The 21007-nt window shown below is 44.2% G+C and overlaps 1 protein-coding gene across 6 annotated transcripts in view; it reads right to left on the bottom strand.

Moving 5' to 3' along the window:
- Mical2 (microtubule associated monooxygenase, calponin and LIM domain containing 2) overlaps positions 1–21007 on the bottom strand; it is a 200744-nt gene that overhangs the window by 163401 nt on the left and 16336 nt on the right. For all 6 annotated transcript variants that reach the window (XR_011371310.1, XM_070019395.1, XM_070019396.1 and 3 more), the window contains exon 2: positions 14191–14277. The gene's annotated coding sequence lies outside the window, so the exon portion shown is untranslated. The remainder of the gene's footprint in view (positions 1–14190; positions 14278–21007) is intronic.

Below are 21007 nucleotides of genomic sequence, written 5' to 3'. Positions count from 1 at the left end.
TCTCCTTCCCCTGCCAGTCAGTTTTCGCACAGGAAGTGGGTCTTATCCGTCTCACCTTCCTCAGGCCCAACAGTGCTAGGCCACCTGGCTCTATCACACTAGTTATTTCCTCCAGGAAAGACAAGGACAGCCTTCATGGAGACCTGCTTTGGCCTAACTAATGAACTGAGTTAAATTCTATTCAATGGATCATAGGGCACACAAGGTCAGTGTGGCATGCCACTTCCCAAAGAGTCATGACCTTCCTATGGCAGTGTGGAATGAAATGATGGCACCATCTACATCTGGCTGGGGTATGCCTGTGGGACCCTTGAAGAGAATGCATATACATTGGCAGAAGCCTGTGTACCTACTAGACAAACCTACAGACAAAATTTCACAGAGAGACCGTCTTACTACAAGTAGTTGGTAGACTAGTTTGAGGGCTAGGGAATCACATATTGGATACCTGGGAAAACTACAAGCTCTCAAAATTGTAGGTGCCAGGAGATCAGCTTGTCTCAAAAGATGGATAGGAAGAGGAATGAGAATGGCAGTTGACAGGGACTGGGCAAGGGGGAATTTAGAGTTTGTGTTTAAGGGGCAGAGCTTCAGTACAGAAAAGTGAAAATCTTCTGTGGATGGATGGTGGTGATGGCCATACAATATGAAATGTCCTTAGTGCTACTGAACTCTCTGAACTGCACACTTAAACATGGTTAAAATGGTAAATTTCATGTTATGCATATTTTACCACATAATAGCAATACATAATATAACAAAACAGCATATAAAACAAAACCACCATGTCCACCACTTAAGAGTGGGAGCTGCCCAAGGCCAGGGTACAAAATGTGTGGCCTCATTAATAATGAAGTTAATTTCTAAAATACTGAATTAAGATGTAACAGGCAAAATAAATCATCATACTAATGGAGGAAATTTGTTGGATTTTAGTAGGTGAAGTGCAACACATTTTAACTTTTTGCTTGTAGTGGGGATTGAAAACTTGGCCTTTTCATTCAAGGCTTTGCTGGTGACCTAGAAATGTCACAGTTATCTGCTTGGGGGTGGCTCCAAACTTCTATCCTTAGATCTCAGCTTCTTGAGTAGCTAGGATGCTAGGCATAAACCATTGGACTGGTGCAATTTTATTTTTTCCAAAGTCATCTAATCTTCTCTCAGTCTTCCCTTCAAAATTGGATCCAGGAAGCTTCTAGAGGTTCTGCCAAGACAACTTTTATATCTTGCTTCATTTTTTCAGGTTCTCATCACTGACCCACTTCCTCCCACTTGGATCTGTGACGTCCCTTGCAATATTTCAGGGAAGCTGGGGTACTAACTCATTGGTCTTTGCTCCCATGGTCCACCACACATGGCTCCATCTGGAAGAATACTCCTACCCCTGGGTTCTTGCTGTCTCTGTACAATGTGACTCACAGACTGCATTCCTCTGGACACAGGTAGCATTCTTCCTTGTAGTGAGCAGTTTCCCCTGGAGACCTGTCCACATCAGCCAAGATCCATTGGATGCCACCAGGCTTGAATGAGTATAAACAATGGCCATGTAATCCAGCAAACCCTCAAGTCAGGGTTTCAAGTATTTCTTATTAACGAATGTCCACCTTGACACCCTATCTCTGACTTGACTTTTTTTTAATAAGTTTTTTTTATTGTGAAAATACCATACAGAGGGGTTACAATTACATGAGCAAGGTAATGAGTACATTTCTTATCTCTTCCTTTGTTTTCCCCCTACCATCCTTGCCCTCCCATCTCCACAACTACACCCCTCCCCCACCAAATTTGTAAAGTTCATTTTTCAACATAGCATCTTGTACATCTCATTGTTGCAATGGGTCCACCTGTATCCCTATTTAAACAATTTGTTGGGGCTGGGAAGGTGGTTCAGTGGTAGAGCGCTTGCCTTGCATGCATGAGGCCCTGGGTTCGATTCCTCAGCACCACATAAGCAAAAAGAAAAAAGCTGGAAGTGGTACTGTGGCTCAAGTGGTAGAGCACTAGCCTTGATCTGAAGAGCTGAGGGACACTGCCCAGGCACACGCACACGCACACGCACGCACGCACGCACGCACGCGCGCGCGCGCGCGCACACACACACACACACACACACACACACAGAGTTTTTTCCCTTCCCCTTAAATTATACCAACATCAAATACAGTGAAAACAGGGGTTATACCATGAGGAAGGGACATACAAAACAACAAAAGTTAAAAACAATAGCAAGAAAGAAAATGCCACTTGTGTCCTTATCTTAGGGTTCATTTGACATTTTCTGCTTGTCTCAGACATATACTAGTTATTGCAAATAAGGGAAACCATGGGACCTATGTTTCTTTGGGCCTGGCTTACTTCACTTAATATAATTTTTTCCAAGTCTTTCCATTTCCTAACAAATGGGGCATTGACTTTCTGATTCATAAGGAATATCCTGTTGTGCTAAGGAGCTTCCCCATTTACAAAACAATGTACTATGCCTGCTACTTTTCTGTATACCACAAGGACATGAGAGTAACTCCTAGTCCTCATGGACTCCTCTCCTCCCATACCTCCCCACACTGACCCCTTTACCACATGGGTTAACCTCTCTCACAGAGTTCCCACAACACCCTGTACTGACTTGGATTAGTCAGTTATTCTGTGCTTCCATATTTCTATGGAGGCACAAGGCCTCCTCTCCATTAACATGTGCTAATGGAATGAACATTCAATCTTTGGGAACACATTTATTGACATTTAATGACCATCTATGAAGTCTCAGGCAATGTATTAACAGCTTTATATGTATTAAAGTCATTCATTATTTTAACAAACCACTGTGAGATACTAACTAGTGGCATCTGTATTTTCCAGAGAATTTAGACAAGTCTGCAATTTGTCCAAGGTCATAGGGTCAGTGTGGGAATCCTGTGACTAGAGGCTCCTGAGAGGCTCTTCAGAGACATCTTTATTCCACACTGCTTCCACACAAAGTGAAGTGGGTGAAGCCAACCATGTACAAGGACTGCTTTTTACACCAAAACAGTAACACAGCCTCTGGTGTATACCTTATATTCATGATTCTCCCACCCTTCCTTAATCTGTCCCCAAATGCCAGGATCTGTAGTAAGGATACCTCAATGCAATGTTAAAGGAACACAGTAGTCAATACACTAATAAACACTCAGTTGAGAGGTAACCTTCTACCAGTGGTGGGTATGGCAGAGAAAGGTAATCTAAGGTCTAGCTTAATTGCTCCTTTCCTGAGGACCCTTCCTTACAGCTGTGTGAGCCCAGGTGATTACATTCTAGGACACAGAACAGAGCAGGAGGGACTTCTGTCACTTCAAAGACAGACCTATAAGGACCTCTTACAGCATGACTCTCCCTGATCCTCCCTTCCTCTAGAGCACAGAAGTCCTGAGATTCACAAGAAAGATGGCAGAGCCACACGTGGGAAGGAGCCAGTTTCCCTGGATGCTCACTTGAAACAAAGACCTATATGACTAGAATACATGTGAGAAATAAACTTGTCATACCAAAGTCACTGAGAGTGGCTGCGTCACCTAATAAGCATAGTAGCCATTAGTGGTGGGAATGTTAACTTGGCCTATGTCATCATAGGCATCCCCTTCAATCAGAAATAGGATCAATCTCTCACACTAGTGCTGTTGTAGGCTAACTTGTAACAATAACTACTTCTGTCATTCTATGTCTTACTTTCTATTAGGAACTCAATATCCTGGAAAAGTTGCTTGGCAGCCTAGAAATAAGCCTTTGCACCCCTCTATGTAGGCACCCACCCTATTGAAAAAATTCTTCTATTTGGCATAAAGCAGGAGACTGGGAAAAATGAGCTAGTTTCCTCGGTTTCATCAATACCCCTAAGTACTTGGCTCCTGAGGCTATGAAAATTCAGGTAATATGGCAGGAAGAAGGTGGATCTCTGAGGCACTAAACTCCCCCTGGAATAAGTCATGAACAGCAGAGTCTCTGAAAATCAAGTAGAGGAACTTCTTGTCATGTCAGGCTCCATGGCATCCTCAGCTCATACCTGGAATGATTAACTCCATACCTGGGCTCCAGGTAGCCCAAGACAAAATCTAGGCAGAGACTGTTGCAGTTCTATGTGGAGAAAGAGGAGTGACTCATTTTCTCTGTAACCAGCCTTCGGCATACTAGAAGCATCCTTTCCACTGAGTCTACCTATTACCACTGTATCTCTGGAACTTGCACCTATGGATTTAGTCTGATGCTAGGGAGAGGCCCTGGGAAAGAGGTAAAGAGTCATCTAAAAGTGAGTTTATAAATGGGTTTCTTGCACTTGCATGCTCATTGTGTATGCAGCACTGAACCTAGGAGCCTAGAGTGACTGCAGACACATCCCACCCAGAACTGCTCATGGCACAAAGGCCATGGTCTGTCTTCTAAAGATACCTCATTTTGAAGAACTGTACCACTTGATTCTATTTTTCAGTTCTCCCCCAAAGAAGTCATTGCCCTATATGTCTTTATTTTCTGATTTGTAAATTATAACTCCCTAAATTGTGTCCAAATTCAACCTATTAGATCTGTTTGCTTTTGCTAGAAAAGACAAGGTTACTTCTAGTTTACACACACACACACACACACACACACACACACACACACACACACACACACACACACACACAAACACACAAACACATGCGCATACACGCGCCAGCCATTCATCAGGTCTGTCACCACTCACTGTTCCTAAATCCCATTGCCATTTACTAGTCTTTATCTTGCCTGGTGTCTATCTGAGTTTTCAGGCTTTTGCAGAGTCCTCTCTTCCTCACATGAAAGTGGAGCTCTGACCTTTGCCTTGTAGGACCTCAGCTCTCCTACAGTACAGTAATGTTTGTACTCAAAGGCTACAGCTCCAATGCACATCTCTCTGCTACATTCCAGGCCACATATCAACTGCAACATAAACATTTCCCTGGCTATCCCTGAAAAACTTTGCCTGTGATCCTTCACCATACCTGACCCCCCACATGCAGCTCCAACCTCCATGAACAACGTTCTCATCACATGCTTGGAATTCATGTTCATGGTCTTTTCCTCACTTTAAAGAGCCCATTTCCTGTCTCAATAGGCTCACCTCAATCGCTCCATCCATTTCCTCAGTGGTCTCACCCACTGCCTCTTGTCCTTCCTACAGGTTCAGGTCTCTATCTGCTCACTGTAATTCTCAAAGTTCCTTTGTCAATGGCTTTCCTGACTCCAGATTCACCTCCCATCAACACTCTAACCGCATCCCCAATCTGTTGCCTGAATTCTATCAGAAACACAAGATTCATGTCCTGATATCCTATTTCTGTTTCAGATCCCTCAGCAGCTCCCCGATGCTCCACAGGGTGAGGCTCAAACATCTCAGTAGAGCAAAACAAAATCCACCTCTGTGTCTAGCCCTCATCTACCCTTCCATCCTCTTCCTTTCATCCCTCCCCCAGTCCCTGGTCCTCCAAACTTACAGATCCAAATAAGTTTCCTGACACTGAACTCCTTCACACTCTTGTCTCTGCACCCTTGCTTTCCTCTGCTGGTCTGGGATACCCATCTGGCTCAAAACCCCGCTGGCTTTATTACTGAAACTTTCAAGGTAGTAGAGTATCACAAGTCCCAGTTTGGATCCTGGATCCTGGAGTCAGTAAGACTGATTGCAAAGCCTAACCTACTACTTACTAGGCGTGTGAGATGAGTTACCTAACATCTTCAAACCTCAGTTTTCTCATCCATAAAATGGGGATAATAATAGGCCTGACCCACTGGGTCCCTCAAGGATAAAACAAAATGATGGCTGACTAGGCATCATTATTAATGATGTTCTTAGCAGCATGGTTCTTCTTTGAAGCTTTGCCTCACCTTTCCTTCATCTCTTTTCCCACACTGTACTCTATGGAGTTCTTAGGATGGTTTCCCTTACACACACAGTATGGACCACGCCACCAGTATTTCATTTAACCCCAAGCACTAATCTCATCTGGACAACTAATACATAAACTTCTTAAAGAAAAAGCTAACTGATATCTTGTTTCTTTCTATTCCCTAGAGCATTTACCTCTGAGTATTCTGTTGATATAACCAATGTATCTGATTCAAATAACTCAACATTTTGTTCTATGTCCTTTTTTTGGAACTAACTCATCTATTGATGAGTTATCAAATTTTGTGTGCATAACCCCAGTGCCCATGTTCTATCTGCTGCCAGTAGGTAGTAAGTACATGTTTGCTGAATGAACAAATATTCATTACCAATAAAACTCCTTCTTAGAAGGGACAGGAATACTTTCACTTCTAAGATTTTAACTTTGAATTACAGCCCTTTCATTTTAGGAATAATTTCTTGATACAAAATTACATAGCTTTGCTGTTTATATTGTTACCAACATTATTAATGATGTAAATAACACATTCTCTAGCAGCTGGCCAGCCTTGGTATAAATGGGAAGTGTTTGCTCCTTCCAGGAAGCATTTGGCCAGCCAGCAGTCCTGCTGGCCATGCTGCCCCTGTAGTCCGTGAGCTTGTAAACAGTATTCAGCCTTTACAAGCAGGTGTGTCCACCTGCACAGACAGGTGAGCCCTGCCTGACTCAGAAAGGACAAATGGGCTGTTCAAAGCCTATCAATATATCCACATACTTGAGAATTCAGGATTAGGATTTAAATGCAAGAACTCTAATGTTACAGAAAGGAGCATGGCAAAGCAAAGGCTCCATGGGAAGGTTCTTGGCAGAAGTGTCCAGACGGGGGACATTTAGTCCAATACAATGAATAAACAGCAGCAGCCACCAGAATGGACTCTATCCTGCTGTCTCCAGGGCCAGCACTCCCAGCAGCTTGTTAACTGCTATTGATGTGTGTTCTAAGCCCTGAAAATAGAACTCTTTTTCTTGAAGTGATGTGGATCAAAGGTTACTTATCACATAACTCTCTTTGCTCCAAGGACCAAAGGGGTCTTTTCTGAATGCATGCCAGATCCTGGATAGCACACAGAAAACAGCCTTCACCTGTTCACTTATTCTCTACTTCTACCAGAAGGCAGAAAGGATTTGCCTACTGCTTGCTTATTCATTAATTCATACGTTCATTATAATTCATACATTCTGTCAAGCATGTGCCAGGCAAAATGAACACAGCTTAGCCATTCCCAGAGTCTGTTCTGAGGTGTCAGGAGAGCAAGCAGATCAGACACTGGCAGGGTGAGCTAGCTCTGAGATATCCTTTTTACTTTACCAGGGCCAAGAGCAGCTAATAGCTCTCTGATTAGATGGTGTAAAATCTATCTGGAAAACACACATCACTGCTGGCTTGAGTTTGGAGGAGACCACTGCCTTAATAAAACTATTTTACTTTCTAGGACTGGGTGCCAAGCACTGGGGTTTGAAAGTCCTCTAGCATTTGTGTGCTTGATAATGGCTTTAAAGCTGGAAGCTGAGAGCAATGTAAACTGTATGAGAAGGGCAGAGGTTTCAGGATGCTGGGCGATAGGCCACATGCCTTGAGCTAGTAGATACTGTGACAAATACTCAGGGGTTAAGGCAAGTGCTTTGACCATTCAATGAGTCAAAATGACCCTGAACTCCAACATCCAGCAGTTCCTAAGGGAAAGGACAAGTGAAAGTGTGACCTGACCAAATGAGGAATTTTCCATGGTGGAAACTGTCTCCCACCATCCAATTTGTGTTGGCTGAAATAAGATGCTAGAGTCTCTCCTTGGTATTTGAACTCCTGCAGTGAAAATCATTCCATAAAACAAATAGCCATTGCCTCAAAAACAATTTTTTCTTTCCTCATAGAGATATAATGCACAAAGGTTACAATGTGGACTGCTGGTAAGAAACCAAACAGTCAGGGCTGGGAAGGTGGCTCAGTGGTAGAGCGCTTGCCTTGCATGCCTGAGGCCCTGGGTTCGATTCCTCAGCACCACATAAGAAAAAGAAAAAAGCTGGAAGTGGCACTGTGGCTCAAGTGGTAGAGTGCTAGCCTTGAGCTGAAGAGCTGAGGGACAGCACCCAGGCCCAGAGTTCAGGCCCCATGACCGGACCCAAAAAAAAAAAAACCAGCCTCTGACTCCAAATCACTCTTCAGTTTATTAGTTTATTCCTTTTCAAGGGGAACAGTTCAGGCTCAAAGTTCCATTTGCCACGTTACTTCCTAGAGCAGACCACAGTAAGGTGTCCATTATCAACTATGCCCAGTGGACAAGAGTTCCTAGAGGGTTCTTTTGTCATCATGTCTCTACTCTAAAGATCTATTATTTAAAAAAAAAAAATCTGGTTCACCTTCATGATAAATAATCTGCTTCCTGAATACTTTTGCCTTACAATTATCAACCCTAAAATCAGACAGATATTTTTATTGACCTTTTCTTTTTTTTAAAGTAGCTTTCTCACCCCACACCCCAGCCACTACCAAGTGAATGTGTGGCCATGTCTGGAATGCAAAACAGTCCCTGGAGATACAGTCTGCCCATGAACTCATAAGGATGTTTGCTCTCAGCCTATTTGGCTAGAGGAATCCAAGACATTTTAAATATGAACTGCTAGCCTGGCCCCTCCCACCCCACTCCCTTTGTCCCCCCAAGAGTCACCTCCTCTGCTAACACAAAATGTAGAAAACAGACACAGATGAACTGAAAATGAGTTCCTCACAAGCATGTAGGACCTCTAATACCTGGAAAAGTCACATCTGGAGGGTCTTTACATGTCTCTAGTGATATTTCTTACAATGAATCTTGCATGGTAACAAGTGTTTGGCAAGGCCTATGGCCAGTCTAATTCCAATCTTTTTTTCTAAAGAACTGACATATATTTTAAAAATTCTGGCTCATTCTCTTGACAATTGGCTTTATCCAACCTATCTTTCAACTGAATATTCCACTCTTTTCAGTCTCAGCTAAAAAAGAAAATATGCAAACAACCTCTCCTTATGTCCAAATACTAAATCAGACCTTTATTGCCATCTACCTTTTCTTTGGGAAAACCTTTGCCTTTCTCTACTTCACAGTCTTCTAGTTACCCTTCAATACCCAAGTTCCACAGAACCTCCTTGCTATGGTCTTTCTCAGTACTTTCAGATCACTGATTCTGTATGACAATGCTTAGATAGTTATGAGTATAAATACCCGTCCTGACACAGGCCTAGCCAAGAGCTCTTGGCCTCTTAACTCTTATTCCAAGAACCAAGTCCAGGCCTAGCACTGGAAAAACCCATAATAAAGTCCTGGTGCCCCAATCCATGGATGGCTGGTTTCACCTCCACCTTCCTTCTCTCTACAAAAGTACCAGGTAAAGTATGAGGCAAGGGAAGATTCGCGATAGACACTTTGTCTGAGCTCCGCCTATCTACATATCTGCCTTCGCTTCCTCTTCTATACAAATATCCTCATCTCAGAAGGCTGCTGTGAGGGACAGGCAAGGTGACATATGCCAACCCTGTATCTGTCCAGTGGAAAAGTTTGTCACAAAAATTTTCAGGTACAGGAAAAAGTGTAGCATTAAAAGGAGTTCCCAGAAAAGAGTGTTTTTCATCAACATAGTAGTGGGGTAATCAGCCCTCAATGCAAAGAACACTTTCCTGAGCAAGGAATACTGCAGGCTCTGAGCAATGAATAGTGAAGGCTGAGATTAGTAACTACCCATTGAACAAGACCTGGCTAGCAACCAAGCTGGTTGGTTGTTACCTGAATGCCAAACCCACAAGAGGCCACCACAGCTGAGGCTGGGCTATCATCTCCTTCATTTCCTGTCTTGAATTGACCTTTCACCCAAGACACACAGAATAATGCTGACTGGACATTGTTAGGGACTAAGTACAAAGCAGACAACTGCACAAGAGAGGCAGCTCAGTCTCCATGGTTTTATTAGGCCTTGATAAACAGGAGATAGGGGCCCTGCTGACACCTCAGGGTCTAAGAAGTGGAAGGTATGGTGGCTGAACTCATGAGAGGAAACAAGATGGTATAGGTGGAGGCCATTTGTTGGGAATCAGGAGAGTTAACCTCCCTCTTGCTTCTGCCACTAGTTTGTATTATGGGTTCGTTTCAACCATATCTCTGCATAGCAGTTTATATTGTAAAGGTGACTGGACTGCAGTTTCTTTACTCACAACTGTGAAGTCTAGATTAGACAACCCATAAACTTTTTCTAGCATTTATGTCTAAGTGACAACTCCGCCTTCCTTAGCCTTCCCTTTCCCTTCTGAGTTAGCTGTCTGTTACTGTGCACATTTCCACCAAAGCTGCCTCCTTTGCTGCCCAGGATGGCTGGAACCCCTCACCACACTCTAGCCACCATAAGATCATTATCTTCAGAATGTATTTTCTACCATCTGGTTTATAACTCAATAGAGTCCAGGAACCTTGGAGTATCAAGATCTTAGGCATCTCAGCCCTCACTTCAGTCCTATTCTCCTCTTGTACCGATCAATCTCTCCTTAGGGCTCCAAAGTTCCTCCAAAGTTAGGTTTTCCTAACTACTTGGCAGGAAACCAGCAACAGGCTATGCTTATCTATGCTCTGGCTTATCCCTGGGTGGGGCAGAGAGAGGTGGTAGAGCTAAACAGGTCAGGAGAAAAGTGCTGACAGAAGCAAGCTCTGGTCACATGAGATGAAGGGAGCGAGCAGTGCCAATCACTAGAACAAACAGAGTAGATCCTGAGAACAAGTATAGGAGCCTCCTTTAAGATGCTACCCAGTTCTCCACGCCTTCCTTATTTATTATAAAGCAATTCTGACAGGAGTAGCTCTGTGACTTGCCAAAGACCACACAGGCTAGCATTTGAACAGTCACCCCTAACACATGGGTCTTTGGGACTCCTCCTGCTGCTTTTTCCATTCATCTCTGTTGACCTCAGGAGTCTGAGGCCAGCAGATCCACTGTAGACTCTAAGAAACATGACCTTGGTGTCACTTAGGGAAAGAGTAGACTTGGAAGATGTTATGGTTATTGTCCCTCCCATCCCATGGACCTCATTTCATGTGGTTTTATTTGCTCTTTCTCCAGCCCTTGCCACAAAATCTTGGAAAATCTAAAGATTGGTAAGGATCATTTCCCTTCAGGACTCTAAATAGATAACCATAGTGATTCTTGCTGGTCTAGAAAAGGTTAGTCAGGGAAGGGCTCAAAACCACCAAATTATGCCTGGTACCAGTGGCTCACATCTGTAATCCTAGCTACTCAAGGCTGAGATGTGAGGATCTCTGTTCAAAGCCAGCCTGGGCAGGGAAGTCCACAAGACTCTCATTTCCAATAAACTACTCAAAAAAGCCAGAAGTGGTGCTGTGGTTCAACTGGTAGAGCACTTACCTTGAGTAAAAGAAGCTCAGGCCCAGAGTTCAAGCCCCAGTACCAGCAAAACAAAACAAAACAAAAAAGCACCAAATTAGGGCCAGAGGCATCGTTCAAACAGGTAGATTGCCTGTCTAGCAATCTAGAAGCCTTGAATTTGAACCCAAGTACTAGAAAATATGTATATCAAGTTAACCTACTGGAAATCTAGCCTCTTTAGGCTAAGAAATTCATGGGAAATTCAAGGCATCATCTGAAAATTTTTGATAATAAATAGTAGGGTCTGATTCTGTCGGGACCTTTCAAAGATTAGTGTCTGGCAGATCATCTCAGCCTCAGAAGGAAGCAGGTCTGAGAGGAAGCTTCAAGGAATTAATTATTTATGGTATATGACCCAGTTCCTGGGGTAAGACAGGCTGAGAAGAGAGTGGGCCAGGTTTGTGTTTTGTTGTTGTTGTTGTTTTTATCACGGCAAGAAACTCAAACACTTTACAGGGTAGTAACCTTTGTTGCCAATGAGGATCCATTTATGAATTAAGTGGCAAAAAATCTAAAAACTAGCCAAAGTGCACTCATTCAATGAGTATCATGCTTCTCTTATGTCCCAGGCCTTTCAGGAATTTACATAAATAAGGTCAGAGTTTAGTAGAGGGAAGATGATACCACTGATAAGTAGAAGGCCTGAGCAATATCCCAGCCCAGCCCTTAGACAGCTACATTACCCTGGGCAGGTTACAGCCTGTCTAAGGCAAATTCTTCATCTGGAAAATGGGGCTGGACTCACTTGATTGTGAAGATTAAATCATCTTTAGAAAATGCAAGATACAATGTGAACATGAGGTATAAACAATAATGATAGAACCTGACACATTTTCCCTGCCCTAGAGAAGTATATAATCTGGTATGTTCTGGGAAACCATCTAAGGTACCTATTTGGCAAACATCACATTCTCTGTAATTTGGGCAAATTGTATGTTTAAACTTGCCAATGGAGATGGGGCTGACAGTCCCTGTCTCCAGTCTGGGTGCCCAACAAGTTGCAAGAAGGGGTGGTATTCACATTAGAGCTTACCTGGCCCTGGGTCAAGCCTCAACTGAATGAATGAGCCAGGAGAGGACCAAGATCCACTTGACATGTGGTAAATCAGCAACAGAACAAAACAAAATACAATTCATCTGCTCATAGTAGGAGTGGGCCAGTCAGAACTACAGACAACACTGAATTCACTGGCCACTGCTAACCCTTCTCTGTGGACATATTCTGCATGCTATTTCTGCAGGAAAAGTGGCAATTCTCAGACTTAGCAGACTAACCAAGCTGAGCTGTGCTTGAGTCTGCCAGACACTAAGAATCAAATTCCGAGCAGTTTTTTCCCTAGGCCTTTCCCCTTTTTATTCTATCCCCACTTGGAATCTGAACCCACCAGGCTATTGATGTCCAGATATGCTTCCAACTGCCATCTAGCCTGGTCCCCCAATCCCCGGGCCTCTTGAAATAAACACTTATCCACCCTCCTGCAATGAAACAGAGCTCCTGCAAGGCTAGCCCAGTTCATAGACCAAGGTGCTCCTGGGGAGAACATACAGGTTACATTTCTTTATCCCTCCAACTGAGGGGTATTCTGTAAGTTCTTTGCCTTCCAGAAAATGCAGGCTAGGAGCTCAAAACGTTTTTAGATTGCTGTATATAGAAGGGAAGCAGAGGAAGGAGAAAAGGAAGGAGAAGAGGAAGTCCAAGGCTGGTGATTCCAGTTAGTTCTACAACCTTGAGAAAGTCTCTTTAGGCCTGGTCTCAGTTTCCCTGTTTGGTAATGAGGGGCTTGCTCTAAATAACCTCTTTAATTACAAAGTCTGACATTACAGAAACCAGACTAGCCTGAGATACAGATGATCTGAGTCCTACTCAGATAACAGCCTCCAATAACAGCCTGTGGGCAAGTTATCTGACTGCTCAGAGCCCAGTCCACATGTCCATAAACCAAAGAGAGATTATACAACTGCCTATCCCAGGGTGTGAGGCTCCCATGAGGCACTGCTGTGATGAAGCTTCAAGGGTAATAAAGCCGTGACTTCTTGGGTAAACAAACAGCTATTGACCATTTGCAACATGACAGGAACAATTGAGGGCTAGAGTGAGCTGCCAACTCAGGCAGGAAGGTCAGGGTGAAATGGTGCATGAAGATATCTTACTTCTGCTAGTGGTATATGTGAGAGCACAAAGCATTATGGGAGCATGGCAATGGGAGCCTCTTGGCAGTAGCAGTATGTTCTGCAGATGGCAAACTGTTCCCAGCTAGGAAGAGGGGAACTAGGGTAGACAGGTGGGAAAAGAGTTAGAGGTCTGACTGGAGAGGCTGAAGGCCAGGAAGCAGGACTGTTAGACGAACTTAAGGAGGGTCTCTAGCAGCATTTCAGAGGACAGAGCAAACAGGACAGTGAGAGGAACTGGGAGAACAGCAGGTAGGCCTTTCCATAGTCCACAAAGGAGACCATAAATAAGTCATCAATTTCTGTCTGCACCAGCCTTCTAGACACTAAGCCTCCAAGGGCTTAGGAGTCACAAAAAGGTTGTAAACAGGCTTCATCTGCTGACAATGGCTTGATTACATCGTCATGTGTGAAGCCACACCCTACAGAAGCCACCTGGCCAGGCCCCTATTTGCACAGACCTGGACAGTCAAGAGGTTGAAATATTCTCAGAGCCAGATGGGGATTTAAAGAGCTGAGTTGGTGGCCTCACTTGAAGGATGAAGAACAGAGATCCTGTCCTGCCACTTACCAACAGGGCCTTCACCCCCTACCCCCCACCAAGTAAATGTCAATCTCAATCCTACCTCCTCTGACATGGGGTACTCATGATGAGCTACTCCTAGGTATGAAAGAGACCTACCATGTGACTTACTCGCTTGATTCTCAGGCATCACACAGGCTAAAGTCTTCTCCCTCCAGGACACAGTCCGCATAGGTTGCCATGTTCCTATTAAAACAGAAGCCCAACAGTTAATGTCAGTTCTGTTATCCTTCATTACAACCCCTTATTTTCTCTTCTCCAAGAGGTTGCAGAGGGCTCTGATCATGGCTAAGTTTCCAAAATGAATTGTTTTGTGCCGCTTTATCTCATAGACTGTACCCAGCAAGAGGAAATGGACAGGAAATCCCTCTGGGTGTCCCAGGTTTTGCAAGGTAAAGAATCACTGCAAAACCAATTCTATTGTCTGCTGCCAACTGAGCTCTACACTAAGACTTTGCTCTAGGAAAAATAACAATAAGTACCAGGATTTCTAAGTTTGAGACAGAATGAAAGTAAGTCAAACTGGTATAAAATATGTTAATGAGTCACCAATGTATAATCTGTCACAGTGCCTGAGGTGGAAAAGTCCAAAATGCTAAATAAAGTAAGAAGTTATAGGATTGGCCATCTGGTCTTAGCTGTTTGCTAAACAAATTATTTTGGCTTTCAGTGACCACCCACATTTTTTGTTTATACCCTATTGCTGCTGCAGAAAATGATTTTATACCTGTTTGTTATTTTCATTCTCCAGGGAAGCATCCATATTTTACTCTTGTGTACACAAATACATGTGTTTTCTCTAGCACACAACAACCGTGTTTACAGTGCTTGAGGTGGGATTGACTTGCTGTCCAGAATGCTCAGATCATAAATGGGGAAGAACTTGCTATCTACTAAGCACTGGCCACATATAGAGTCAACTCCAACAGGACTAGGCATGCTTTGCCTCAGTGTCTCCTCATAGACATGAGGAGGAGGCTTGAAGAATAGATGCCACTTATCAAGGCCCCCTGGCATGGTAGGATTTTAGCACAGACCTGGTTGACACAGCTCTCAGGGTCCTTCTGTCCAAGCTGAGGTATCCTAGACTTGAATGTCTGACACAGCTGGGATGGTCCACTCACACTGAGAGGCTGGCAAGCTCTAAGAGCAGTCACCTGCTTAGAAGCTTCAATCCTGCCCAGCATCATCCCTATTACCATGCCCACAACGCTGAGAGCCTGTGCCAGCTGACAAACAGGCTGGCCTGCCTCTGCTACATTTTATCAGCCTGAGTTGTAGACTCTGTGCAGCTGCTTCATGCCACAAATCAGACAGGATGAAATCTTCAATGTATCTGCCCTGCTTCTCAAGGGAAGTTTCCAGGAGCAGTAGGTAAGAGAGCTGGATTTTCTTTTCTTTTCTTTTCTTTTTTTTTTTTTTGAGGGGGGGGGTCCAGTCGTGGGGCCTGAATTCTGGGCCTGGGCAGTGTCCCTCAGCTCTTCAGATCAAGGCTAGCGCTCTACCACTTGAGCCACAGCGCCACTTCCGGCTTTTTTCTTTTTGCTTATGTGGTGCTGAGGAATCGAACCCAGGGCCTCAGGCATGCAACGCAAGTGCTCTACCACTGAGCCACCTTCCCAGCCCCAAGAGCTGGATTTTCTGATGCTGAACTCTACTGTCAGTCTAACCAGAGTCTGAGAAACCAGGAAATCACCTACAGCTCCACAATGGGCTTTTAACGCTTCTGCTTGCATTGTCCCCATGGTGAGATGAAGGTAGGCCACACTACCAGGGCTTGATCATGGGGTAGATTTCCACAGAGGACTGAGCACACTGTGATCCAGACACTCAAAGTACCAACCAATGCACATCCTTTGTCTGACCAACAGCCAAACATGCTTTGCACACCTGTAACATATTTATTCAGAAAACACCAGAAACTCAGCACCTTGAGGGGCCTCCTCATCTATATAATGAGAAGCTTAAGATAACTGATGACTTCTCCACAGACCTTGATATACAGGCACCTACAAAACTAGTTATTGGTTATAAGGCCAAAAAGAAATAATCCATGTACTAGACTATGTACCAGTGGTTAGCATGTGTGGCCCCAGTCCTTTCTCCCAGCAGTGGTAGGAGGCAGTATACTATCACAGCACTGAGGAGGAAATGGAGATATGGCACAGTCAAGCGCAGGTCCTAGAGCTCAATTAGCACTAGCCATAGCGGTCCTGGGACTCAAAGGGGAGCCAGCCTGAGTCCAGGCCCATGCTTATTCCCTGACACAATGCCTCCCTTTGTCCTCAATCAGAATGAAGAAATACTGTCTCCCCCAGGAATGCCATTATAACAATTCCCTGCCAAGAGGGAGGTGTCTATTGCCATGTGGACTTCATATGAGGTGGAACAGAAATGGTTTACTGTGCTCTACATTGCCTCATGGTTTCCAAAAGACCATGAGAGGCCTGAGAGAAGAAAGTGTAGTACCTTCTTTTCTGACATTCTTCAAGCCTAGCTTCCTAGAGACAAGGTCTTCCCTGAGTGACTCATATCAAATAAGCAGGACTTGGCATTCCCTAGGCAGTCAATAAGTATTTAATAAATGAATAAATGAATGGATTATTGTGAACTTATTCAGGAACCATTTGGTATGAGTTAGTGAGAAACATACTGAGGGCAGCTCAAAGCACGAAACTCATGTACATACTCCAGTTGGTTTCTATGTCTAGGCTCTCCAAACACAAGACAAAGGCCTAGGGGCTGAGCAGAGCCTGCAAATTCACCTCCAGATAGCTTCTACCTGAACAAGAGAAGTATCTGAACACACAGGCTTCCCAGTAAAACAGTTCTCAACTCAGAACCTGAAATCAAGGTCTGATTTCTTTCACATTAAAGTAGTTGGCTGGCCCTGTCAGCCTCAGATTTTTGTCTAAAAATGAAGACAGTGTTGGTATTCACTCTATAAGACCATTCTGAAGATTAAATAATATAATGCCATAAAGGACTTTTTGCCCAATGCACATTCTCAGTCCTCTGTGTGAGCTCCTTCTAGCAAAGTTACCTCAAAGAACTTAACCTCTCTCTGCTTCAGTTTCCTGGTGTGTAAAATTGGGTCAATTACGAAAATTAAATGGGTTAAGCAGGCAAATGACTTATAATAATGGCTGACACAGAGTAATCTCTGGATAAAGGTGAGTTAATATTCTCCTTTCTTTCAATGACAGATCCCACCCCATTTCTCACCCCCCAGCTAGAGAGGGGTGCAGGCCTCAAGGGAAGTTCCTCAGAGGCTCTTTCCTGCTTGGCCACATTCACTGGTACAAAGGGTATGCATGCACTCCAACCTGGAAAGGCCTAGAAAAGTTCTTCTGGGTCAGGCAGAATGCTGTGTGGGGTCAGCTGCCTGCAGCTGTGGACCACAGGACAGAGGCCTCTGGTCCAGGAAGGCTGGAGATCACCCATTCTTTTCCTGGGATTGGGTTTTTCAGTGCTTCCTATGACTCTGAGCCTCCCCTGAAATTCACTTTTGCACAAACTCATACAAGTTTGGCTCCTGGCCCTTGAAACCCAGAATCCTGACTAACAACAGCACTGAACAGATGGCTGCCTTATCACTACCAAATCTGCTCAGGAAGAAAAACCAGCTGTCTACCTTTAGTAAGACCCAAGCCACCATGGTGGCAAAGCAAACAAGTGAAGGAGGTGTCTGCAAGTAGTCATGATAGGGAAACTACTGCAGTTTGGACCACCACCCTGGCAGAGGAAGTTGCTGGAACCCAGAATAAGCAGCCCAGTCCTGCCATCCCTGCTTGGGTCCCTATCTCAAACTAGGCCCCTTTGCCATGATCATTAAAAAAGGGGAAAAGGAAAGAGAAGAAGTTGGAACTTTCATCGACCTCAAAGTAGTGCAGAAAAAAATCCAATTAGCTACTCATTTTAGAGGAAGAATGGAAAAAAGAGGGAAAGAGGAAGGGGAAGACAGCTGTCTTACTAGAGCATTTACATGTACTGAACCCTGAGGGTGAGACTCTTGCATTCCTATGACCTTACTTACCCTTCAGCACACCCTGAAGAGTAGAGATAATCTGGCCCATTTTCCAGGTGAAGTAACTGAGGCTCAGAGAGATCAATAACTAACTCCCTCAGATCCCAGCACTATCATTTCATGTCCCTTCTACCCATTGTACTCACCTCACTCTAATTCCTGAAGGTCCTTGCTGTCACCCCAAAAAGGATGATGTCTAGCTGCTCCTTGTTCCTTACCAACTATCAGAAAAAGGGTATCTTTCCAGAGAAAATTGAACAGGACAGGCAGCATCCTGTGCATCTCTGAGCAAAGTTCTCTCATCTTAAGAGCTCCAGTATGATTTTTATGAGACAAGTATTTATCAGTGGGTTGTAATCAGGATGTGACTGCTAGAATCCCGAGGGAGGTTTGTTTTGCTGTCTTTACTGTTACCTGTCCCAAAAGATTTTGACCTAACAGACAGAGACTATAACCTCACACTTCATACTGTGCTAACAAAATTATCTTTGCCTGCCACCTTCCAGGACAGCACCCTTCTGATAAACCCTCTTAATTTCCCTTAGGAAAGAAGCACTATCTTCAGATTTTGTGTGTGTGTGTGGGTGGGTGGGTTGGTGGTGGTGGTGGTGGTGGTGGTGTTTTGGGAAGTACTGGAATTTGAGGGCCTCATGTTGGCTAGGCAGGTACTCTACCATTGAGCCATGCCTCCAGTCCCAGATTATTTTTTATTGTTGTTACTGAGGCTTGAATTCAGAGCCTTTCACTTGTTCTTCTGGCACTTTATCATGTGAACCACACCTCCAGCCTTTTTACTAGTTATTTTTGAGATGGAGTCTCATGGACTTTGCTGCTGGGGCTAGCTTTTGAATTGTGATCTTTAAGCTTTCAGCCTCCGGAGTAGCTAGGATTACAGGTGTGAGCCACAGGTGTATGCCTGGCTCCAAATTTATTTTTAAATGGCTTAGGGAAACAAACAAACAACAAAAAAAAACCCTTCACTGACCTGAGAAGAAAACTAAGAATCAAATTCTACCAACCTCCACCTCTCTAGTGCATCAGCCATGAACTGATCCAAGCACACATAGCCATGTGCCTCCCAGGTTCTAAGAAGACCCACCACCAAGGGTTACACAGACATAACCCAGACAACTAGTGAAGGACAGTTTTTCCTGACAAAGGTACCATCTGCAGGTGATGCACACAACCTGAGTAGAAGTAGTAGCCTCCAAAATTTGCTGGAGAACTAAACTGGAAGCCATAATCTGGAATGATATGAAAATCCTCCCAACCACCATAATGGCAAGAGCAATGCTTGGCAGGATCTGAGGTGTACCTGTGGGTGTGGGGAAGGTCAATAAAGTCAGAGGCCTCCTCTGCTGACTCCCACAAGACACATATGGCCCAGGCTTGGTTTTTTGTTTTTTTTTTTAGCACTTTTGTATAGTCACAGGAATTTTCCAGACAGGTATTTCCCTTGCTTCCCCACACCCTTATTATTCTCCATCTTAAAAATAAAAAAGAACTGGTGTTAGTCCCTTAGGACCTAATACATTCACTCCCATTGGCTAGGTAAAAGGTAGTAAGTACCATGCAGCTCAGCTCAGCTCAGCCCTCATAGCACAGTGTGGGGACACAGGGGTCTACAGTACACACATAGGGGGTCTGGGATAAAGGGACCAGCCAGAAATCTGAGAGGAAATATGAAATTCCCAGGGTCCCATTTTCTGACCTCCCACCCCCACCCCAACCTGGCTTCCCTTAGGCCATCCAGGAAAGATTCTTCTACAGCATTTGCTGCAGACTCTGGCTGGTACTTTGAAGAGATAAAGAGAACAAAAAAACATGGAAAATGGAGATAAAAACTCAGGAAACACCAGCAGTAGAAGGAAGGGCACTCTGGGCTCAGCTAGAACCTGGCTGCCTGTCCACTGTGAAACCTTGGACAAGTAGGGTCAGATCTGAGCTTAGGTACTTCCCTTTGGGGAATGATGTCTACTTATATAACTAGAATGAGAATTAACTAAAATAATAAAAGATACCATATGTCAAGCATTTCCTATAAGCCTGACATTATGTGCAAAGCACTTTGTGTGGATCATTTCATATTGTTTCATCACATTCTCCTAATTTCCTTGTGAGATAAGTACCACATCTTCACTTTCAGGTGAGGAAATGGAGACTCAGGGAAACTAAAGTATCTACCAAAAGTCACAGTGCTCAGAAGCAGCAGAGTTGGAATATGTACATGGACCAGAAAGGCCCCAATGCCAGCCTCTTCCTGGCATTCTAATGCAAGATAGATGCTCAAAATACATCACTTGCTTTTTCCCAGGAAGCAGAGGGAGAAGAAAGAACACTCTGGAGGCTGTTGGCTCCCACCAGGAGGCAGATGGAGAAAGAAGCCAGCTTGAGTGGAGCGCATGTAGGAAGCCTTTCAGAAGTAGGCAGAACTGGATCTAAGCCTCAGAGAGGAGGAGGATGGAGAAGGAGGGGGGAAAAAAACCACTTCAGAGCCAAAGCAAAGAGCATCCTGCAGGATGCTGCAGGAGATGGGGCTGAAGCCAGCAATGAGATTGGCCAGGTTGGAGGCTGAGAAAGGGGGACCCACCTGAGAGACATGCGTGGCCTGAATCATTCTCTTAGGGGCAATTCTATACTCATCCACAGTCATGGGGGTATCAAAAAGCACAGGCACATAAAGGCTCCAAATCCTATGTCTCTATACCAGGTTGAGAACCACCTTATAAACCACAGTTTGCTGATTCCCTGTCTGTACTGTTCTAGGCTCAGATTCTAGCTTGAGCTCTGGCAATCTAAAATGCTGTGTGTAGGCATTAACAGCCCCCAATCCCAGCATTGAAGGCTGCCAGAAGGGAAAAGAGGACACAGGCACAAATAAGGCTGGAG

The sequence above is a fragment of the Dipodomys merriami genome, unplaced genomic scaffold, assembly GCF_024711535.1.
Source record: "Dipodomys merriami isolate MVZ:Mamm:240054 unplaced genomic scaffold, mDipMer1.0.p SCAF_133, whole genome shotgun sequence".
Taxonomy (NCBI): domain Eukaryota; kingdom Metazoa; phylum Chordata; class Mammalia; order Rodentia; family Heteromyidae; genus Dipodomys; species Dipodomys merriami.
Note: the sequence above shows the minus strand (reverse complement) of the source record. Positions and strands in the feature narration are given on the sequence as shown.